Source organism: Danio rerio, chromosome 4, assembly GCF_049306965.1.
Source record: "Danio rerio strain Tuebingen ecotype United States chromosome 4, GRCz12tu, whole genome shotgun sequence".
Taxonomy (NCBI): Eukaryota; Metazoa; Chordata; class Actinopteri; order Cypriniformes; family Danionidae; genus Danio; species Danio rerio.
This window is the reverse complement of record NC_133179.1, coordinates 46,088,502-46,111,341: the sequence shown is the minus strand read 5'-3', so window position 1 is coordinate 46,111,341 and position 22,840 is coordinate 46,088,502. Positions and strand designations below refer to the sequence as shown.

At 40.1% G+C, this 22,840-nt stretch overlaps 1 long non-coding RNA gene and 8 other non-coding genes across 9 annotated transcripts; 1 reads left to right on the top strand and 8 right to left on the bottom strand.

The window, feature by feature from the left end:
* Positions 1–1,246: 1,246 nt before the first annotated feature.
* trnar-ccg (transfer RNA arginine (anticodon CCG)) lies at positions 1,247–1,319 on the top strand. Its single transcript has one exon. It is a non-coding gene; the product is annotated as a tRNA-Arg (tRNA).
* A 5,656-nt stretch (positions 1,320–6,975) lies between these two features.
* On the bottom strand, positions 6,976–9,276 carry LOC141381743 (uncharacterized). Its single transcript, XR_012402393.1, has 3 exons — positions 9,127–9,276; positions 7,741–7,841; positions 6,976–7,344 (listed from the first exon to the last, which is right to left on the bottom strand). It is a non-coding gene; the product is annotated as an uncharacterized lncRNA (long non-coding RNA).
* Positions 9,277–10,632: 1,356 nt separating this feature from the next.
* Positions 10,633–10,706, bottom strand: trnat-cgu (transfer RNA threonine (anticodon CGU)). Its single transcript has one exon. It is a non-coding gene; the product is annotated as a tRNA-Thr (tRNA).
* Positions 10,707–16,604: 5,898 nt separating this feature from the next.
* On the bottom strand, positions 16,605–16,676 carry trnap-agg (transfer RNA proline (anticodon AGG)). The gene has a single exon. It is a non-coding gene; the product is annotated as a tRNA-Pro (tRNA).
* Positions 16,677–18,849: 2,173 nt separating this feature from the next.
* trnap-agg (transfer RNA proline (anticodon AGG)) lies at positions 18,850–18,921 on the bottom strand. Its single transcript has one exon. It is a non-coding gene; the product is annotated as a tRNA-Pro (tRNA).
* A 1,423-nt stretch (positions 18,922–20,344) lies between these two features.
* On the bottom strand, positions 20,345–20,416 carry trnap-ugg (transfer RNA proline (anticodon UGG)). The gene has a single exon. It is a non-coding gene; the product is annotated as a tRNA-Pro (tRNA).
* Positions 20,417–20,822: 406 nt separating this feature from the next.
* trnap-cgg (transfer RNA proline (anticodon CGG)) lies at positions 20,823–20,894 on the bottom strand. Its single transcript has one exon. It is a non-coding gene; the product is annotated as a tRNA-Pro (tRNA).
* Positions 20,895–21,193: 299 nt separating this feature from the next.
* trnap-agg (transfer RNA proline (anticodon AGG)) lies at positions 21,194–21,265 on the bottom strand. The gene has a single exon. It is a non-coding gene; the product is annotated as a tRNA-Pro (tRNA).
* A 1,427-nt stretch (positions 21,266–22,692) lies between these two features.
* On the bottom strand, positions 22,693–22,764 carry trnap-ugg (transfer RNA proline (anticodon UGG)). The gene has a single exon. It is a non-coding gene; the product is annotated as a tRNA-Pro (tRNA).
* Positions 22,765–22,840: the final 76 nt, after the last annotated feature.

Here is a 22,840-nt window from a genome sequence, read left to right as displayed (position 1 = left end):
CTCACTTTTATTGTCACATCAGCAGCAGCATGTGTGCTATGATGAGTGAAAAGCTTAGGTGCTGGCTCCAGACAGCACAAAATACAGAGTAATACAGTGCAAATACAACGACAGTACAAAATACAGACAGTGCAAATGAAATGACAGTGCAAAATACAGACAGTGCAAATACAACGACAATGTGAAATTGACAGCGATGTGAACAATTAATAGGTGTCCACATAGTTGTAGGCAGTATTGCTTCAAGTATGGATTGGTTAAAGTGCAGTGCATGCTACATATTGATGGTGTGCAGTGAGGGTATGGTAGAGTCTGTGTGTGGTGTGTTAAGTGTTCATCAGCCTGATAGTCGGAGGGAAGAAACTTTCCATCAGCCAGCTGGTACGTGACCAGATGCGGCAGAACCATCTGCCTGAGGGTAGCAAACTATTTTGTCGGTATAATTGTACATAATCGACTAATTTAGATTAGAAGTAGATTGTGGGTTCAAGTCCCACCTGGGTTGTCTTTGATGCGGTTCCTTTTAGGTATCTGTTGCAGCGCAATCCAGAGTGACCTTCAAAAAGCTAGGTTCATACCCTTAGGTCAAAAAAACATGACATTGGAAAACTCTTCAGAGAAGCTGTTTGGTCATTAGGTGTACACACCAGATCATCTGAAAGCAATAGGGATCCTAACGTGCTGCTTTCTGAGTTACAAGAACTTCATGAGTCATACAACAGATATAACAAATGCTAGTATTGGCCCAGTGGCCTAATGGATGAGACATCACCCTTCGAAGCTGGGGATTGTGGATTCAAGTCCTGTTCGGGTTGTGTTTTTATGGGTTACATTTAAGTTGTGTGAAAAAATCCTGGCTTGTCTACTCAAAGCTTAGGTGTGATGATCTGAGGACAATAGCTTCGAATTCTCAGACTTGCTGCACACTTCAATTAAGATTCATCCATTCTTGCTTGAATCTCATTGTCACGTTACAAACCTAAAAGGTTCCTTCTAGTAATGGAGATCTTGACTTCAAGTACCCCATGGCTCTTAACTAACGGTCTCATGTTAGGTGGATGATGATGAAATGCAAACAAGAAAATAGCTGCAGAAAGGTTGTGATTTCAAGTTAATGAGAGTGGCCTTGACTGGAATTTGAAACTCTCAAGACCAGTCGCACTATACGCTAGAACCATACCCCAGGACCGATGAGACAAGAATGTGAATGATAGCAGAAATAAAATGTTTGTACTATTAGTGACGTGGCCCAGTGGCCTAATGGATAAGGCATCAGCCTCCGGAGCTGGGGATTGTGGGTTCAAGTCCCACCTGGGTTGTTTTTGAAGGTCTCACTTCAACTTGGGAGCAATGGTTGTTGGATAAAACACAGTAGCTGTGAAAACCTTCTTGAGATGTGTTTGTGTGTCATTAACTTCCTTCATTGTCATCCATATTTCCTGTTATGACTAAAAGGGTACTCTGTGCTTACATATAAAGCTGGTGGGTTTTTCAAGATCCATAAACAAATCTAATAACCAAACCATTGCCACTGCTTCTTTTTGTCTGTATTGTACATGTTAGAATGATTTACAGTAGTTGAGAGTTCAATGTGGCTATTACCTCCGTGGCATATACCGCCGCCGCTTTAAATGGACAAGCACGAGTTTTTAATGTATGACTGCAGTCTGTGAATATGCCGCCAGGGGGCACAAAGGGATGCTAACAGACAGAAATAGCCTATACAGCAGCTGTAAATATGCTACTGTTCTTATAAATAAAGATGAAACGATAAAACAAAGCATTATAATTCCTTCATTAATCATTAAACATTTGTTAACACGCTTTATTATCATTGTAAACTTGTTAAGTGCAATGAGGATTAATTTTGGAAAGTAGAATTGAAGAAATAAAAGACAACTCAAATATAAGCACAAACATTCAGAACAAATAAGTAGGCCTAAATAAATAAATAAAGCAGTCTTTTAGCCTAAATATAAAAAGATGTTGTTTGCTATTTTGATAGGACTAGGACAGTCATTTATTAAGCTTTTTCATTTATATCTTCATTTACATTTTTACTTATGATTTTGTTGTTGATTAAGCATAAAAATAAATTCACCTACCTCAAGCAGATCACTAAAAGTACAAAAAAAAAAAAATCATTTTGCCGCAGGACATAAATGAAGTCCCGCAAGTTTATTTTTAATAATTTAGTTGTAGTTCAGTTCATTTTTTTTTCGAAACGTCAATGTTCTCCTTTAAAGTATAATTGTTGTTTTGTTTTTTGTTTGTTTTTTTTTACTTGTAGTAATGGCTCAGTATCTTTGGTATTTTAATTTCCATTTTTAGTCACCTTGCGTGTGAAATATAATTCGCGCATAACCGCGTAAAAAGAAGAAAAAGCTGTCAAAAGTCAGAGCCAATTCATCCAAATTTGCCATATTAAAATACAGCATGTATGTTAACACAGGCAGAGTGTAAACAAACTCAGGGTAAGGCTAAATTATGCACTTTCCTTTTAAGGCAAGATTTGCGGTGAACGAAGAAGAGGTTTTACCAACCACTTATTTACAAATATATGTCAATCATCGTGCTCATGAGTCGATATGTTGCCTTTTTATATTCTGTCTTTTCATCTAGCAGCAATAATGACGACTATAAAACTTTGTTTAGAACGAAAATGAACTGTTTACTGAAGTTTTTTTGTATACTGAAAACAGGAGCGAAACTCCGAACACACACACTCTCTCACACTGAGTCAGTTGCCAATGGCTACAGGCGCGCTTTCAGTAGCGCTAATCATCATAGGAAAACTGTTCTTAAAGCAAAACAGCATATATAAATGCCAAGGTAAATAAAGTCACTTTATGACAATTAAACGATAAATGGAGCATTAATTAATCACTCTTGCAGCTACATATCAATTTAAGTCATAACATTTTATAGCCTACATGCTACTATGGTGTGTAATAATGTTTGGTGGAACAGTAAATTGGTTTACCAACTTGAATTTGGAATTGGGCCAGCCGAGTTGATTTCAGAAAATATTTTTTTTATTATACATATATATTATTATATTATTAAATTACCACTATTTTGGAGACCATGCGCTTCTTCACCCTCTTCTCCACTGTTTTCTTAAGTAAGTTAAAATGATGTTAAAACATGAAACGTAGGAAAACACAGTACAAATAATCATGAAGGAGATAACGGAAAGAAAGAATGGTGTAATAATTACCCTTTTTGAGTTCCTGGTCCTCTTTCCGTAAAAAGATGAGCTGTTATTAATGACTAAATAGGTCACGCAGAAGATCACCTAAGAAAAGTTCTACAGGGTCTGTGGCACTTGCGGCCTTATGGGCTCATACAGGTTGTGAAATGTGGGTGGGAATGCAAAGCTGTGAATCTTTGCCTATCTTTTGAATATGTCAATAGCCTGTACTGTATACAGTAGCCTAAATTTATCAACTTACCCTAATCCTTTAGCTTTCTTTTTTTTTTTTACAAAAAATTGTTGCAAAGTAGCAATAGACAAGTTGTTACAGCAACACGCAAATATGTTTCAAAGGATTAAAATATTACAAAAGTTATTATTTTCTACATAAATATAAAAACTGCTGCCTCCATGCCTTCTTCATCTTGGGTGGCTTGTTTTTAGTTCATTCATAACAACTTGCTTTTTTTATAATGTTATTATTATTAGCAGCAGTATTGTTTATTATATGCATATTTATATTTGTGTTATTAAAAACAAGCTTAGATTTGTCTACCTGTCAGGTTTTGGACCATATGGGGCATAGCTAAATTATATGTACAAAAAACAATACACAACAAAAGAGTTTTGAAATATTAAATATGAAGCATTTGGATAAGATGACATTAATCAAATCACGCAAACAGAGCATTTAGAAATTACGCAAACAGAGAGTAAAACCATCAGAAACCTACCTTCTTTTCTGTCATCCAGTCCTGCGCAAACAAGTGTTTATGTTTTTGTCTGACATGGTTAAATAAAAAAATAAATAAATAAAATAAATGTAAAGCTTTATTATAGCTGTTGAGCGCAAGGAGATATAGGCTATTTCCCAAAGATGGGTTGCGGTTGGAAGGGCATCCGCTGTGTAAAAACTTGCTGGATAAGTTGGCTGTTCATTCCGCTGTGGTGACCCCGGATTAATAAAGGGACTAAGCTGATAAGAAAATGAATGAATGAATAAAATATAAGCTATAGCCTAGTCTATATTTTATTACTTGCACTTATGTCCTGCAACACTTAACAATTTCCTTGATAACCGAATAATATGCAACATCCTTAAATTATTCTCTTAAATAAAGGGAAATTACCTATCAAGTGTCATATAGTCTAGAGAAATGTTAATATGATTAGGTTTCTCCTTAGCATTTGGGCAGAATGTTTGACGACGTCTATCAAAAAGAGGACGTTATAAAATATATATTTTTTACTGACCTATTACTGGAAAATTTCTTTAGGCAACTTAACCCTGCGTTTTTGTCGAGATTCCCCCGTACTTTACCATTTAATCCTTCTATCACGTTTATCCCACTTGATTCCTCAGTTATATCACTGGGTGCTGTTAATGCTCCGGTCAGCTAATCAAAAACTTGTCTGCATATTTACTTATGGGTGGGTCACAGGTGGATTAGATCAATCTTTGGTTAAGCAAACTTTAACTACAAAAAACTGACTACAAAGTTGCAGATATCTTCATTCTCACAATACCAAACTAAGCTTTTTGCATAATATGCGTTTATACAAACATTTAAGCAACACATTCATAATCATGATGATTATTTTTGCCAGTGCAATGCGTGCGCTAGTTTTATTCATCCATTTACGTTGATGATCATGTTAATGGATGGCCGCAAACTTCACAGTTCATCGGGCACAGTTAACAACCTTTCTGATTATTGCAGCACATTAACAAATAGACTCAGAATCGCTTAACTATCATAACCATATTGTGTTTCATTTATAGCTTTAATTTCAGATCATTTCAACCAATTATTGCAGTGAAAAAAAAATGATGCATCAACACATCAAAGCACTCTCTTGCTGACATCAGGGCTTTCCTGTTGCAGTCGGGTGTGCACGTCTCCAACACCACTATAAGACGACACTATAGACGTCAAAGACCTGTAGGCCTTCCTAGAAAAACAACTGCAAGGAAAATGAACAGGTATTGTGTATTGTCATCTTGTCAAATCAAGTATATCAGCAACACTGATGTCAAAAAGTTATTAATAAAATTTTTGTATGTGTTTGTTGTATAGTGCTGCACTTAAAACGATTGACGAAAAACTTAACAAGGACAATGAGCGATCTGCTAAAAAGATTCAGAGTGAGCTTCTGTTTAGAATACAGTTAAAAGCATCAGTCTGCACTATTAGAAAACCATTAAAACAACTCAGGTGGACCTATGGAAAAGCCAGGTAAGCCATTTTGATCAATGCCATAATGAAAAGATTCAATTAACATTCATTCATGCATCTCTTTATTTAGGCTATTTGCTTTATACGACCCTATTAATAAACCGCCATGTTGTAAAACCAAAAGCAAAGCATCCAGAAAAATTCATGTCTGGGGAGCCATATTCCATCAGGGACCTGGACCGCTAGTTGTGTTAGAAAAATTAGTTCAAATTTCTTCAATATGATTGAATCGTTTCTTTGCAGTTTCTTTATTTACAACTTTTTTTTCTATTTTCAGGAATTATGGACAGCTGTTTTTACAAAGACACTATAGTAAAATTTAATCAGGTTCCATATGTAAAACAACACTTTAAAGAACCACATCGCTTCTTCCAAGGTAGATGCAGTATGTAGGCCTACTGTACCAACTGTGTGTGTGTGTGTACATGTTCACTGCTGTGTGTGTGTGTGCACACGTTCACTGCTGTGTGAATGTGTTGAATTTTTTTATCAATCTTGATGATTATAGAATAAATAGTAAAGTTAACACATTGCTTAAAGGTAACATAGTTTACCCTTTTTTTATGATTTAACATTATTATTATGGTTCTTCTGAGTGTGCCAGTTTAGGTTCAGTTCAAAAAACAATTCAGATTTTTTATTATGATGTGTTATAATGTGTCATTTTGGGGGCGTGTACACAGCTCGCTGTTTTACATGTTAAACGTGTTGCTTCGCATGAAAATTAGTTTCAAATTCAGTCGGTCGGTGAGTAAATGAATATATTGAATGAGAACACACAGGCATGTGCGTATAGACATAAAATGTAATGTTGTACAGTAACGTGTCAATTGTTTGTTTCAGTTGTCTTTATATGAAAGGTTTCGTGAGGATGTGATGGTGTGCTTTATCTGGCTGATTCCTACTGAAGTGGGCGGGTTGTGTGACGTTTGATTCGGGGGATGTTATGGGGCGGGGTTTGCGTGACGTGCTGCGAGCTACTAGCCCGACAGTGGAAACGCAACATGATTTCGGCCTCACTGCTTAACCTCCTGGGCAATTGCCCCGGCTCGTCCTGGCTCGCACTGGCCTCAGCTCACAGCCTAGAAGTCCAATGCACTATCCATTGCACCACAGAGCTCCTACCTCTAGCACTGTTGCACAGAAAGCAATTTTTGGTACTCTCTGGCCCATAAAAGCACAGCTCACTGCAGATAAAGTACTGCTGGGATTCATACATAGGATCTTCTGTTTACTAGACAGGTGTTTTGACCAACTAAGCCACAAAACCAGACAGGGGGTAATTGTTTAATCGAAAAAAGAAACGGTAAAAACGGTAGCACTGCATGTTTGAATGTCTAGACTTAAAAATTTTAAAGTCCAATTGGTTACGCATCACCATACCATGCTATATAATGCCATCGTCCAAAACCCTCTTAATAGTACAATATTAAAATTGTTTTATTATTTAATATATAATCAAGGTTTCCCTTCTTAAACCAATTAACTTCTCTCTATAAAGCTTCAAAAATTGCAACAAATGAACACTCCAATGAAACAATGTACAAATAAAATAAAAATGAAAATAAAACATTTACTTAAAACATTTCAAATTTTCCCAAAAGTCCAGTACAGGTGATGAACACTCAAAAAGATTCTTTTGCAAAACAACTAGGTTGCAAATTCAGTTCCAGAGATCCAGGATGTTGCACTTGTGAGTTTGTTGTAAATTTACACTCCTACCATGACGCTGAATAGGTTTCACTTTGTATCTTTCCAACAGGTGTATCCAAAAAATCCACTTAATGGGAGGCTCGCCAGTCCAACTCCACAATTAGACACGCACCGATGGAAGTTGAGACAATCCAAATCCAGAAAAGAGTTCACACTTCAATTAATTTGAATGCAGAGCAGATCACATTCAGCAACTGACTTCAATAGAACATCTCACCAATGAAAAACCAGAAGAAGATGCACAAGCAAACAAACAAAGGGGAGAAAAAAACCATTAGCATTTTACAGTGTATGCATTATCTCAGCTTAACACATTTGTAAATAAACAGCAACAATAAATGACCATGTATATGCTTCTCTCTGCTGAATTTCTGTGTTTTTCCTATTTCTTTCTCCTATTTGGCATTTTCTTTTTACAAATGACAGCATTTTACTTAAACTCTCTCACTTAAACTTTACACAATCACTTGTATAATACTGTGTATAATACTGTGTTTTTACTAGACCAAACAAATGGTTAATTAATGAAACACATTTTTGACACTAGTTTAAATCATGTTATAATGAAAACAATAAAAAAAAACATGAACTCACCAAGAAAATCATTCAAAATCAAAGCGAAAAGCCAGGAAAACAGGGGGCACTCGTGTGCAGATTTCACTCACAGATACAAATCTTGTTTTTTTCTCTCAATCCTTCATTAAAGATATATGATAGAAATCATTTCAGCATCTTATTAATGGTCAGTTTTCACAGTTAATACACATTTAAAACATTAAAATATATATTTACATTTACATTTAGTCATTTAGCAGACACTTTTATCCAAAGCGACTTACAAATGAGGACAAGGAAGCAATTTACACAACCAAGAGCAACAATGAATAAGTGCTGTAGGCAAGTTTCAGGTCTGTAAAGTCTAAGAAGGGAAGTATTAGTAGTATTAGTATTTTTTTTTTTTTGTGGGTACAGTTAGTGTGATATTCAGAGAGGCAATTGCAGATTAGGAAGTGAAGTGGAGACTAAATAGTTGAGTTTTTAGTCGTTTCCTGAAAGTAGCGAGTGACTCTGCTGTTCTTATGCAGTTAGGGAGTTCATTCCACCAACTGGGCAGATTGAGCGTGAGCATTCGCGAAAGTGATTTCTTCCCTCTTTGGGATGGAACCACGAGGCGGCGTTCGTTCACAGAACGCAAGTTTCTGGAGGGCACATAGATCTGCAGAAGTGAGAGCAGATAAGAAGGAGCAAGGCCAGAAGTCACTTTGTAGGCAAACATCAGAGCTTTGAATTTGATGCGAGCAGCAACTGGCAGCCAGTGCAAACGGACTAGCAGCGCAGTGACATGTGCTCGTTTCGGTTCATTGAAGACCACTCGTGCTGCTGCGTTCTGGAGCAGTTAAAGAGGCTTGATAGAGTTAGCTGGAAGCCCAGCTAGTAGAGAGTTGCAGTAATCCAGTTTGGAGAGAACAAGAGCTTGAACAAGGAGTTGAGCTGCATGTTCAGAAAAGAAGGGTCGGATCTTTCTGATGTTATAGAGTGCGAATCTGCACGATCGAGCAGTTCTAGAAATGTGTTCAGAGAAGTTTAGTTGGTCATCAATCGTTACTCCAAGGCTTTTCACCATTTTGGATGCAGTAATGGTTGCCCCATCCATCTGGATTGAAAAATTATGGTGTAGAGTCGGGTTAGCAGAAACTACAAGAGTTTTTGCGAGGTTCAGCTGAAGATGATGATCTTTCATCCAGTGTGAAATATCCAACAGGCAGGCTGAGATGCAAGCTGGAACCGAGGGATCATCAGGATGAAAAGAGAGGTATAGCTGGGTATCATCAGCATAGCAGTGGTAGGAGAATCCATGTCTCTGGATGACTGGTCCTATAGATGATGTGTAGACTGAGAAGAGAAGTGGCCCAAGAACAGAGCCTTGAGGCCTTGATATCTATCTAATAGTTTTCTACTGTTATTAATTTAAAAACTTACATCTCTGCATTCCCTTGCGAACACTGAATCACCATAGCAACGGTAAACACAAGCTAACAGACAAGAGAGATTTGTTATTGTTTGTAAATCTGATCTGCTATAGTGTAAGGCACGATGATGTTATTCTAAAGCACTATTCCCTTGAATGCTGTTTAATACTCGATTATGAATTATTTATATAAATAAATAATTTTAATATATATTATTTAATCGAGTATTCTGCCAATGTTTTTTTTTCGTATTTATAAGGGTGTTTCTATTTGCTCTATTGCTGTGTACTACCCACTAGTAACCTGGGTTACAACTGACTATATATAAATCAGTTGACATTATTAAGGCATTTATTGGGTACAATTGCTACTTTTTTACTGTCATTCATTGTGTTTTGGTCATTATCAATGCACTGTCACTTTAATTGAGCGTGAGCAGTGCGTCAAAAATAGACCCGGCGCCGAAACTATCGCTGCACTGCTGCTTCAGCGACGCTCACGCCTCGCTCTGACGCGCTGCTGTTGCGTGCAGTATGAAAGCTCTAATCTGTTAACATGGACGCCGAAAAAACACGCGCTGCTGGCGCTTGCGGTTTGAAACAGCCGTTAGTCTTAACACTAAAAGAAAAAAACTGTGGATACGATACTTCCAAACGCAGTTTCTTCTAAGACAGTGGGGGGAAGCAAAATTTACTATGCTTTCAACTCAGTTACTTTGCACATGCATAAAGAGGCTCTTGTATGACAAATCCAAAAGGTGTGATCTTAACAATAGGTGGCGGTCACTTTTGCCCTAAACCACAGGTTGCCTTCGAGTCATTCCTTAAGTCCACTCGGCCTTATTTATAATCTCCCTTATTTAAAACAGCTCAATTAAGTCATCGGCTTCATTGTAGAGTACCCCTAGTATCTGAGCCTGTACTGCGCAATGAAAGAAAGAAGCAAAACGGGATGGACAGATGCCTAAAATGTTAGAAACGCACCACACCTTAAGTCAGTGAAGAAAAGGGTCAAAGCTTGACACTCTTGTGGGACTCGAACCTACAACCTTTGAATGGCTCAGCTCACAGCCTAGAGGTCCAATGCGCTATCCATTGCACCACACAGACTGCACCAAAAAGCACTTTTTGGGACTCTCTGGCCCATGAAAGAACAGCCAACTGCAGACAAAGTACTGCTAGGATTTGAACTCAGGATCTCCTGTTTACTAGACAGGCGCTTTGACCACCTAAGCCACAGGGTCAAACGATGTTGACAAGGGCTAATTGTTTAATCGAAAAAAGAAAAAAAAAACTAACAATGGTAGCGCTGCATGTGTGAATGTCTGGACTTGAAATATTAAAGTCCAATTGGTTAGGCATTACCACATTATGCTATATAAAGCCATCGTCCAAAGTCCTCTTAAACGTGTAGCGTTCTTAAGGATTTGAGTTTTGTTTAAAAACCGACTGCTAAACATCCCGCTGCGTAAACACTCGTTACTCTTAAGAAAAAGCAACGCTGGCACATGTACATTAGGCACTGCTGGGACTTGAACCCAGGATCTCCTGTTTACGAGACAGGCGCTTTGACCAACTAAGCCACAGCACCAAAGCTGAAAAGAAGGCAGGACGGTTTTGCACACAGAGACTAAAAAAAGACAGCAAGTCTAAAATGGCAATCAAAGAGGTTGTTTAAGTCTATTTGTCGCAATATTCATTAGGCCTCAAAGCTATACAATTTTATTATGCATTCCGGTAAGCTCTATAAAACTAGCGCATTCACCACCTGGATCAATTTAGCCCTGGATCAATTTAGCCCAGGATCTCCTGTTTACAAGAGAGGCGCTTCGACCAGCTAAGCCACAGCACCACAATGAATGATCGTAAGAGACATTTGCCCGATAACAAAAAACGAAGAAGAACAAACCAATACACAACAAAAACCAGCATGTCAGGATGCAGAAAATGCCGACAAGATGGACGTGGTCTTTTAGAGTCCGGATGATTATGTCTCAAATCTGACCAGTAACCTGGCCTTTTTTCAAGATCAAAGCAAAAAATGCATTGATTTATTTTTATTTAATCTACCCTTAATCATGTGTTAGGTGTTTTTTGGAATCTCCAGTTTCATTACATCCAAACCCAGATTCAGCTTGGAAAATGGAAATCTGAGGGAAAGGTGCAATTTGGATTCGAACCTAGGACCTGCTGTTCCCAAGACAGGTGCTCTGGCCAACTTAGTCTTAACACTAAAAGAAAAAACCTCTGGATACGATACTTCCAAACGCAGTTTCATCTAAGACAGTGGGGGAAAAGCAAAATTTACTATGCTTTCTACTTAGTTACATTGCACATGCATAAAGAGGCTCTTGTACGACGATTCCAAAAGGCTTGATCTCAACAATAGGTGGTAGACACTTTTGCCCAAAACCACAGGTTGCCTTTGAGTCATTCCTTAAGCTTACTTGGCCCTACACCGTTTTCTAATCTCCCTTATTTAAAACAGCTCAATTAAGTCATCGGCTTCATTGTAGAGTACCCCTAGTATCTGAGCCTGCACTGCGCAATGAAATTAAAAAGCAGAACAGGATGGACAGATGTAAAAAATGTTGGAAATGCACCACTCCTAAGTCAGTGAAGAAAAAGGGCAAAGCTTGCAACGCTGGTGGGACTTGAACTCAAAACCTTTAAATGACTCAGTTCACAGCCAAGAAGTCCAATGCGCTATCCATTATCTTAGATTAAATGATTTCCATTTTCCGAGCTGACAGATGGTTTGGATGTAATGAAACTGGATATTCCAAAAAACAATTAACACATGATTAAGGGTAAATTAAATAAAAATAAAATAATGCATTTTTTGCTTTGATCTTGAACAGAGGCCAGGTTACCGGTCAGGTTTGAGACATGATCATCCAGACTCTAAAAGACCACGTCCGTCTTGTCAGCATTTTCTGCATCCTGACATGCTGGTTTTTGTTGTGTATTTATTTCTTCGATTTTTGTTATCGGGCAAATGTCTCTTACAATTAATTTTTGTGGCGCTGTATCTTAGCTGGTCAAAATGCCTTGTAAACAGGAGATCCTGGGCTCAATCCCCAGCAGCGCCTTAGTTCAGGTGGTGCGTGTGCTTTTTTTTATAGAGATTAACGAAATTAATTATAAAACTGTATAGCTTTGAGGCATAATGGATAGTGCGACAAAATGAGTTACATTTAAGAGCTCATCTGATTCACAACTAGTTGACTGCACACCCATGTTTTTAAGTTGTTTATCTCCCCCTCCATATTCTCCATTCCTCAAACCTATTGAGGATTTTTTTCCTGCCTGGAGATGAAAAGTGTATGACCGAAATCCAAACACATGTATACCCCTTCTCCAAGCTATAGCAGTTGATGCTTTTCGTGGCTGGATTTGCCATGCAAGGTGACATTTGCCCCACTGCTTGGCCACACCAATACAGAAAAGAGAATGCAGTATAGCTGTTTTTTTATTTATTTATTTTTTTACTGTAACTGTATTTAGTAAATACTTCTGTTGATGGTATATGTAGACCACATTTTCTGCAACTTTGTGTTGGTTGGGATGAACACTGTGTACGCTGTTTTTGTGAGGAAAATGTTTTATGTGAGGCTTACAGAAAGTCATTATGATGAATAGAGAAGAAGTGGTCATAGTGTTTTACATTAAGCACATTAGTGTTCAACTGATCTTATGAATATCTATTAATGTGATGGCTTGTGTGTGTCATTTGAAAACAAAATACCTTTTTGAGAAGAAATCACATTGTTTTGAACTTATAATTTCATTTTGCAGAAGAATTGAAGAGTTTTGCCCAATGTGTGTGTGTTTTGTGATTTGTGTGTAGAGTTCTGACAATTGAGACATGCTTTCAGAAAATGTGTGTAAAAAACTGGAAAAAACTGTAAACAACCTCTTTGGTTGTCATTTTAAGACCTCCAGGAACAAGTTTGGTGACCCCTGGCTTAAAAGCATAGTTCTCTCAGACAGCAACTTTACAGGGAAACACTATATGCTGAATGGCTCAACCGAAATTTTAACCTGTTATTTCTCACGGAATGAACGAGAATCATACTCCTAGACAAGCAAGCCACTATGCAAAGTAATGTTTTGTGGCGACACTATATGCTGGCAAACTGGAATTCTTCGAAAGACATTTTTATGAAAGACATAATGTGCTGTAAAACGCAGGACACCTGCAAGGTCTCATCCGGTTTTTGAACCTGGGACCTCTCACACCCGAAGCGAGAATCACACCCCTAGACCAATGAGCCACTAAAGTGATAGGATTTCACATGGCGTCAGAAGCATCAAATAGTCAGAAATCTTTCTCTAAAGGGAATCAAGGGCACCCTAAGCGAGATTCATAGCCCTAGACCAACAAACCACAAAAGCTTGAATATTTCACAAGACTTCAGAAGCAACATATGGTCAGAAATCCTTATCTAACAAACATTGAAGCAGGGATTTTGCTTCATTTGGACCCAGGACTTCTACAATGGTTCGTCCAGGATTTGAAAACGGGACCTCTCGCACCTTATGTGAGAATCAAGCGCGTAGACCAACAAGCTACTGCAAAACAGCCACTTTACATGGCAATACTATCTGCTGACAAACTGGAATTCTTCAAAAGACATTTTTACGAAAGACATAATGCCCTGTAAAACACTAGACAACTGCAACGGCTCGTCTGGAATATGAACACAGGACCTCTCGCACCCGAAGCAAGAATCATGCCCCTATACCAACGAGCCACTGCAAAACAGCAACTTTAGATGGCAACACTATCTGCTGACCAACCGGCATTCTCAGAAAAAGGCCTCTGTGTAAGCCACAACGACCTTACAAAACAAAAGACAACTGTAAGGGTTCAACTGAAATTTGAACCTAGGATTTCTCATGGCATGAACGAGAATCATACTCCTAGACCAGCAAGCCACTATGCAAGAAATATTTATGTAGCGACACTATCTGCTGACAAATTGGAATTCTTTGAAAGACGTTTTTACGAAAGACATAATGCCCTGTAAAACACAGGACACCTGCAAGTGCTCGTCCAGGAATTGAACCTGAGACCATTCGCAACCGAAGCGAGAATCATACCCATAGACCAACAAGCCACTAAATTGGGAGAATTTCACAAGGTGTCAGATAGTCAGAAATCTTTCTCTAACGAATTAAGGGCACCCTAAGTTAGACCAGCAAGCCACTATGCAAAGGAATGTTTTATGTGGCGACACTATCTGCTGACAAACTGGAATTCTTCGAAAGACATTTTTATGAAAGACATAATGTCCTGTAAAACTCAGGGCACCTGCAAGGGCTAATCCAGTAATTGAACCCGGGTCTTCTCGCAACCGAAGCGAGAATCATACCCATAGACCAACGAGCCACTAAATTAAAATGATTTCACATGGCGTCAGAAGCATCAGATAGTCAGAAATCTTTCTCTATCTAATCAAGGGCACCCTAAGCGAGAATCATACGCCTAGACCAACGAGCCACAAAAGCATGATTATTTCACAAGACATTAGAAGCAACAGATGGACCAGAAATCCTTATCTAACAAACATTAAAGCAGGGCTTTTGCTTCATTTGGACCTAGGACTTCTGCAAGGGTTTGTCCAGGATTTGAAGCCGGACCTCTCGCACCTTAAAATGAGAATCATACTCCCAAACCAACTAGCTACTGTAACAGCCACTTTATATGGCAAAACTATCTACTGACAAACCGGCATTCTCAGAAAAAAGGCCTTTGTGTAAGCCACAAAGCCCTTACAAAACAGCAGACAACTGTAAGGGCTCAACCGAAATTTGAATCTGGGATTTCTCACGGCATGAACGAGAATCATACTCCTTGACAACCAAGCCACTATGCAAAGGAATGTTTTATGTGCCGACACTATCTGCTGACAAACTGGAATTCTTCGAAAAACGTTTTTTATGAAAGCCATAATGCCCTGCGAAACAATAGAGAAACTGTAGGGACTCGTTTGGGATTTGAAACCAGGACTTTTCACACTCTAAGCGAGAATCATACCCCTAGAACAACGAGCTACATAAGCTTGACTATTTCACAAGACATCAGAAGGAACAAATGGTCAGAAATCCTTATCTAACAAACATTGAAGCAGGGCTTTTGCTTCATTTGGACCCAGGACTTCTACAATGGCTCGTCCAGGATTTGAAAATGGGACCTCTCGCACCTTATGCCAAGTCAAGCCCCTAGACCAATGAGCTACTGTAAAACTGCCACTTTACATGGCAATACTATCTGCTGACAAACTGGAATTCTTCGAAAGACATTTTTACGAAAGATATAATGCCCTGTAAAACATTGGACACCTGCAACGGCTCATCCAAGGTTTGACCACAGGACCTCTCGCACCCGAAGCAAGAATCATACCCCTAGACCAACGTGCCACTGCAAAACAGTAACTATATATGGCAACACTATCAGCTGACAAAATGGAATTCTTTGAAAGACATTTTAATGAAAGTCATAGTGCCCTGTAAAACACATGACAGCTGCAAGGGCTCGTTCGGGATTTGAACACAGGACCTCTCACACCCGAAGCAAGAATAATACCCCTAGACCAACGAGCCATTAAATTGAGAGAATTTCACATGGTGTCAGAAGCATCGGATTGTCAGAAATCTTTGTCAAACGAATCAAGGGCACCCTAAGCGAGAATCATACCCCTAGACCAACGAGCCACTGCAGAACAGTAATTTTATATGGCAACACTATCAGCTGACGAACTGGCATTCTCAGAAAAAAGGCCTCTGTGTAAGCCACAACGCCCTTACAAAACAAAAGACAACTGTAAGGGTTCAACTGAAATTTGAACCTAGGATTTCTCATGGCATGAACGAGAATCATACTCCTAGACCAGCAAGCCACTATGCAAGAAATATTTTATGTGGCGACACTATCTGCTGACAAATTGGAATTCTTTGAAAGACGTTTTTACGAAAGATATAATGCCCTGTAAAACACAGTACACCTGCAAGGGCTCATCCGAGAATTGAACCCGGGTCCTCTCGCAATCGAAGCGAGAACCATACAGATAGACCAATGAACCACTAAATTGAGAGAATTTCACAAGGCGTCAGATAGTCAGAAATCTTTCCCTAATGAATCAAGGGCACCCTAAGTGAGAATCATACCCCTAGACCACCGAGCCACTGCAAAACAGCAACTTTATATGGCAACACTATCTGCTGACGAACTGGCATTCTCAGAAAAAAGGCCTCTGTGTAAGCCACAACGACCTTACAAAACAGCAGACAACTGTAAGGGCTCAACCGAAATTTGAATCTGGGATTTTTCATTGCATGAACGAAAATCATACTCCTAGACCAGCAAGCCACTATGCAAAGGAATGTTTTATGTGGCGACACTATCTGCTGACAAACTGGAATTCTTCGAAAAATGTTTTTTATGAAAGCCATAATGCCCTGTAAAACAACAGAATAACTGCAAGGGCTCGTCTGGGATTTGAACCCAGGAGCTCTCGCACCCTAAGCGAGAATCATACCCCTAGACCAACGAGCCACAAAAGCTTGGATATTTCACAAGACATCTCAAGCAACAAATGGTCAGAAATCCTTATCTAACAAACATTGAAGCAGGGCTTTTGCTTCATTTGGACCCAGGACTTCTGCAATGGTTCGTCCAGGATTTGAAAACGGGACCTCTCGCACCTTATGCGAGAATCAAGCCTGTAGACCAACGAGCAACTGCAAAACAGCCACTTTACATGGCAACACTATCTGCAGACAAACCGGCATTCTCAGAAAAAAGGCCTCTGTGTAACGCCTGTTTCACACCGCAAGCGTCAGCGGCGCGTGAGCAGAGCGTGAGCAGCGCGTGTGTTTTCGGCGTCCATGTTAACAGATTAGAGCTTTCATACCGCACGCAGCAGCAGCGCGTCAGAGCGAGGCGTGAGCGTCGCCGAAGCAGCAGTGCAGCGATAGTTTCGGCGCTGGGTCTATTTTTGACGCGCTGCTCACGCTCAATTAAAGTGACAGTGCATTGACAACGACCAAAACACATTGAATGACAGTAAAAAGTAGCAATTTTACCCAATAAATGCGTTAATAATGTCAAATGGTTTATATATAGTCATTCAAATGAACTTAAAACGATTTAAAACGGCAACAAACATTTATTTAGGTCCGAACTACAAAACCAAATGTAAAACAATTTTAGTATCAGTTGCACACTAGTGTTGTAGGAGAGGGGAAATAGAATATTTACGGGAATTGTAGTCCATAGCGAAGTGTATTGTGGGTAGTGTAGTTCGACACGCATGCTGGATGATGTGAGCTCGCTGTGTTCTGTGCAGCGGAGCAGAGGAAGAAAGTTTTAATCGGCTTTGTTTTATGTTCACTCGAGTTATTCCTACCGGGAGCTGTTTGCACAAATTGCACTCTGAATCTGACAACACGAAAATAAGTAAAAGAATGGCATGCATTAATTACTTTTGTCCGTCTCATCATCTGCACGAGCATGAATTAACGAGCTGTTATTCTGCCGCTGGACATCACTGAAGCGGAGAAATTAACACTAGTTTGATCATGTATAAATATCATTATAAATATATTGTATAAATATGATTATAACTAGGTCTACAGCAACCTGATAATCAAAAAACAAATAACATGATATCACAGGTGATTGTCTTCTGACTGTAGACACTTCTCATATAAGTTAGCTTGAGAAGCATACAGTACTATTTGATCTATAAAATTTGTAAAATAAATATTTGCAGGTTAACGAAACAGCATAGGTGGGGCCTTGGTGCAGATGAAAAGTTTAAAAAGTGTATTTGTATATAGAGAGACATGGGTAACTAAATAGAATAGACAGATAGGTTGATCTCTGCAGCAGCTGCCGAAGAGCTGTGCGCTGCAAACGCAGCTGGTGTGAAAGGCAAACGCCTGCGTGCTGCTACTGCTCGACATGCGCGCTGCGCACGCTCTGCTCACGCGCCGCTGACGCTTGCGGTGTGAAACAGGCGTAAGCCACAACGCCCTTACAAAACAAAAGACAACTGTAAGGGTTCAACTGAAAATTGAACCTAGGATTTCTCATGGCATGAACGAGAATCCAACTCCTAGACCAGCAAGCCACTATGCAAAGGAATGTTTTATGTGGCGACACTATCTGCTGACAAACTGGAATTCTTCGAAAGACATTATAATGAAAGACATAGTGCCCTGTAAAACACATAACACCTGTAAGGGCTCGTCCGGTATTTGAACCCGGGACCTCTCACACCCGAAGCTTGAATCATACCCCTTGACCAACGAGCCACTAAGTTGAATTCATTTCACATGATGTCAGAAGCATCAGATAGTCAGAAAACTTTCTCTAACGAATCAAGGGCACCCTAAGCGAGAATCATACCCCTAGACCAACGAGCCACTGCAAAACAGTAACTTTATATGGCAACACTATCAGCTGACGAACTGGCATTCTCAGAAAAAAGGCCTCTGTGTAAGCCACAACGCCCTTACAAAACAGCGGACAACTGTAAGGGCTCAACCGAAATTTGAATCTGGGATTTCTCACGGCATGAACGAGAATCATAGTCCTAGACAACCAAACCACTATGCAAAGGAATGCTTTATGTGCCGACACTATCTGCTGACAAACTGGAATTCTTCGAAAAACGTTTTTTATGAAAGCCATAATGCCCTGTAAAACAAAAGAATAACTGCAAGGGCTTGTCCGGGATTTGAACCCGGGACCTCTCGCACCCTAAGCGAGAATCATACCCCTAGACCAACGAGCCACAAAAGCTTGAATATTTTACAAGACATCAGAAGGAACAGGTGGTCAGAAATCCTTATCTAACAAACATTGAAGCAGGGCTTTTGATTCATTTGGACCCGGGACTTCTGCAATGGTTCGTCCAGGATTTGAAAACGAGACCTCTCGCATCTTAAGCGAGAATCATGCCCGTAGACCAACGAGCAACTGCAAAACAGCCACTTTACATGGCAACACTATCTGCTGACAAACCGGCATTCTCAGAAAAAAGGCCTCTGTGTAAGCCACAACGCCCTTACAAAACAAAAGACAACTGTAAGGGTTCAACTGAAGTTTGAACCTAGGATTTCTCATGGCATGAACGAGAATCAAACTCCTAGAACAGCAAGCCACTATGCAAGAAATATTTTATGTGGCGACACTATCTGCTGACAAATTGGAAATCTTTGAAAGACGTTTTTCCGAAAGACATAATGCCCTGTAAAACACAGTACACCTGCAGGGGCTAATCCAGGAACTGAACCCGGGTCCTCTCGCAACCGAAGCGAGAATCATACCCATAGACCAATGAGCCACTAAATTGAGAGAATTTCACAAGACGTCAGATAGTCAGAAATCTTTCTCTAACGAATCAAGGGCACCCTAAGTGAGAATCATACCCCTAGACCACCGAGCCACTGCAAAACAGCAACTTTATATGGCAACACTATCTGCTGACAAACTGGCATTCTCAGAAAAAAAGGCCTCTGTGTAAGCCACAACAACCTTACAAAACAGCAGACAAGTGTAAGGGCTCAACCGAAATCTGAATGTGGGATTTCTCATTGCATGAACGAAAATCATACGCCTAGACCAGCAAGCCACTATGCAAAGGAATGTTTTATGTGGCGACACTATCTGCTGACAAACTGGAATTCTTCGAAAGACATTTTAATGAAAGTCATAGTGCCCTGTAAAACACATGATACCTGCAAGGGCTCGTCCGGGATATTAACCCAGGACCTCTCTCAACCAAAGCGAGAATCATACCCCTAGGCCAACGAGCCACTACATTGATAAAACTTCACATGGCGTCAGAACCATCAGATAGTCAGAAAACTTTCTTTAACGAATCAATGGCACCCTAAGCGAGAATCATACCCCTAAACCAACTAGCTACTGTAACAGCCACTTTACATGGCAAAACTATCTGCTGATGAACTGGCATTCTCAAAAAAAAGGCCTCTGTTTAAGCCCGTAGACCTTACAAAACAGCAGGCAAATGTAAGGGCTCAACCGAAATTTGAATCTGGGATTTCTCATTGCATGAACGAAAATCATACGCCTATAAGCCACTATGCAAAGGAATGTTTTATGTGGCGACACTATCTGCTGACAAACTGGAATTCTTCGAAAGACATTTTAATGAAAGTCATAGTGCCCTGTAAAACACATGACACCTGCAAGGGCTCGTCCGGGATTTGAACCCGGGACCTCTCACACCCAAAGCGAGAATCATACCCCTAGACCAACGAGCCACTTCTGTGATAAGATTTCACATGGTGTCAGAAGCATCAGATAGTCAGAAAACTTTCTCTGACGAATCAAGGGCACCCTAAGCCAGAATCATACCCCTAGACCAACGAGCCACTGCAAAACAGTAACTTTACATGGCAACACTATCTGCTGACAAACCGGCATTCTCAGAAAAAGGCCTCAGTGTAAGCCACAACGCCCTTACAAAACAAAAGACAACTGTAAGGGTTCAACTGAAATTTGAACCTAGGATTTCTCATGGCATGAACGAGAATCATACTCCTAGACCAGCAAGCCACTATGCAAGAAATATTTTATGTGGCGACACTATCTGCTGACAAATTGGAATTCTTTGAAAGACGTTTTTACGAAAGACATAGTGCCCTGTAAAACACATAACACCTGTAAGGGCTCGTCCGGGATTTGAACCCGGGACCTCTCACACCCGAAGCGAGAATCATACCCCTAGACCAACGAGCCACTGCAAAACAGTAGCTTTATATGGCAACACTATCAGCTGACGAACTGGCATTCTCAGAAAAAAGGCCTCTGTGTAAGCCACAACGCCCTTACAAAACAGCGGACAACTGTAAGGGCTCAACCGAAATTTGAATCTGGGATTTCTCACGGCATGAACGAGAATCATAGTCCTAGACAACCAAACCACTATGCAAAGGAATGCTTTATGTGCCGACACTATCTGCTGACAAACTGGAATTCTTCGAAAAACGTTTTTTATGAAAGCCATAATGCCCTGTAAAACAAAAGATTAACTGCAAGGGCTCGTCCGGGATTTGAACCCGGGACCTCTCGCACCCTAAGCGAGAATCATAGCCCTAGACCAACGAGCCACAAAAGCTTGAATATTTTACAAGACATCAGAAGGAACAGATGGTCAGAAATCCTTATCTAACAAACATTGAAGCAGGGCTTTTGCTTCATTTGGACCCGGGACTTCTGCAATGGTTCGTCCAGGATTTGAAAACGAGACCTCTCGCATCTTAAGCGAGAATCATGCCCGTAGACCAACGAGCAACTGCAAAACAGCCACTTTACATGGCAACACTATCTGCTGACAAACCGGCATTCTCAGAAAAAAGGCCTCTGTGTAAGCCACAACGCCCTTACAAAACAAAAGACAACTGTAAGGGTTCAACTGAAATTTGAACCTAGGATTTCTCATGGCATGAACGAGAATCAAACTCCTAGAACAGCAAGCCACTATGCAAGAAATATTTTTTGTGGCGACACTATCTGCTGACAAATTAGAAATCTTGAAAGATGTTTTTCCGAAAGACATAATGCCCTGTAAAACACAGTACACCTGCAAGGGCTAATCCAGGAACTGAACCCGGGTCCTCTCGCAACCGAAGCGAGAATCATACCCATAGACCAATGAGCCACTAAATTGAGAGAATTTCACAAGAAGTCAGATGGTCAGAAATCTTTCTCTAACGAATCAAGGGCACCCTAAGTGAGAATCATACCCCTAGACCACCGAGCCACTGCAAAACAGCAACTTTATATGGCAACACTATCTGCTGACAAACTGGCATTCTCAGAAAAAAGGCCTCTGTGTAAGCCACAACAACCTTACAAAACAGCAGACAAGTGTAAGGGCTCAACCGAAATCTGAATCTGGGATTTCTCATTGCATGAACGAAAATCATACGCCTAGACCAGCAAGCCACTATGCAAAGGAATGTTTTATGTGGCGACACTATCTGCTGACAAACTGGAATTCTTCGAAAGACATTTTAATGAAAGTCATAGTGCCCTGTAAAACACATGATACCTGCAAGGGCTCATCCGGGATATGAACCCGGGACCTCTCTCAACCAAAGCGAGAATCATACCCCTAGGCCAACGAGCCACTACATTAATAAAACTTCACATGGCGTCAGAACCATCAGATAGTCAGAAAACTTTCTCTAACGAATCAATGGCACCCTAAGCGAGAATCATACCCCTAAACCAACTAGCTACTGTAACAGCCACTTTACATGGCAAAACTATCTGCTGATGAACTGGCATTCTCAGAAAAAAGGCCTCTGTGTAAGCCCGTAGACCTTACAAAACAGCAGACAAATGTAAGGGCTCAACCGAAATTTGAATCTGGGATTTCTCATTGCATGAACGAAAATCATACTCCTAGACCAGCAAGCCACTATGCAAAGGAATGTTTTATGTGGCGACACTATCTGCTGACAAACTGGAATTCTTCGAAAGACATTTTAATGAAAGTCATAGTGCCCTGTAAAACACATGACACCTGCAAGGGCTCGTCCGGGATTTGAACCCGGGACCTCTCACACCCAAAGCGAGAATCATACCCCTAGACCAACGAGCCACTACTGTGATAGAATTTCACATGGCGTCAGAAGCATCAGATAGTCAGAAAACTTTTTTCTGACGAATCAAGGGCA